We start from the raw sequence: 1,302 nt of genomic DNA on the forward strand, positions 1-1,302 counted from the left end.
ATCGCCCGAGCCCAGGGGTTCGACACCGGCCTGGGCAACACGGCGGGACCTCGGCTAGACAGCAAATCAAAGAATTAGCAGGGTGTGGTGGTGTGTGCCTCTGGTTCCAGCGACTGGGGCTGAGATGGGAGGATCTCCTGGGCCCAGAGGCCGAGGCTGCGGTGGCCGTGAGTGCCCTGCCCTCCAGCCGGAGTGAGACCCTGACTGAAAAATGAAAAGACAACACAAAAAACGTGGGCCTGCTAGGACACCCACGCCAGCGCCAAGACAGTTACAATGACCGTCGTAACTCCCAAAAGTTACCCTACGTGGTTTTCAAAAGCAGAGAAACCCTTGACTCCAGGAACTCGCTGCCCCTCTGCAGGAAACCATGAACACGCCACCCCTTGCTTAGCGTGTCATCGAGAGACAGCCCTAAAATAAAGCCCCAGGGACACAGGACGGCTGCTCTTCCTGCAGACCTGCCCGGCTGCCCCACCTGGGGAGTGGCCGCTCGCTGTCACCTCAGTACACTTGTGTTCATTTGCCTGTTGAACCTCAGCCCTGTAGAGGCTGCCACCTACGGCATAGCTGTCATCCTGTCCCTCTTTATTTTTTCTGGCGTTGGAGTCTCACTCTGTCGCCCAGGGTGGAGTGCAGCTCACAGCCACCCCAGTGTCGACCCGCTGGGCTCCGGCGATCCTTCCGCCTCAGCCTTCCAAGTAGCCGGAAGTCAGGCATGCGCTACCACACCCCACTAATTTTTGACTTACTGTAGAGATGAGGTCTCGCCAAGTTGCCCAGGCTGGTCTCGAACCCCTGAGGCTCAGGCAGTCCACTTGCCTCAGCCTCCCAGATTGCTGGGCTGACAGGCTGAGCCGCCGAGCCCAGCCTGTCCCTCTTTTCATAAGCTTCCTTTCACTTTCCCTTCTCATCAGCTCATTCTTGAAGTCTTTCCCTAGTGAAGCCAAGAACCTACTCGGCCTCTTGGACAGGCCCCCTGGCTGGTGTCATCTGGGATCCCTGGCATTCCTCGGCTTGGGTCCACGTCGCTCCAGTTGCAGACACCGGCTCTGCATGCCCGCCTCCTCTGCATCTCTTAGAGACACTGATTGCATCGAGGCCACCTGCAGACTCCAGTACAAGCGCATTCTCTCAAGGCCTGAACGCAGTCATTCCTCTCGTTTCCTTTCCTATGTGTTTGAGACAGGGTCTCACTCTAGCCCAGGTTAGAGTGCAGGGGCGCCATCCCAGGTCACTGCAGCCTTGACCTCTTGGACTCCAGGGATCCTCCTGTCTCAGCCTCCTGAGTAGCTGAGACTA

The sequence above is a fragment of the Carlito syrichta genome, unplaced genomic scaffold, assembly GCF_000164805.1.
Source record: "Carlito syrichta isolate Samal-C Ts95f unplaced genomic scaffold, Tarsius_syrichta-2.0.1 Scaffold136318, whole genome shotgun sequence".
Lineage (NCBI taxonomy): Eukaryota > Metazoa > Chordata > Mammalia > Primates > Tarsiidae > Carlito > Carlito syrichta.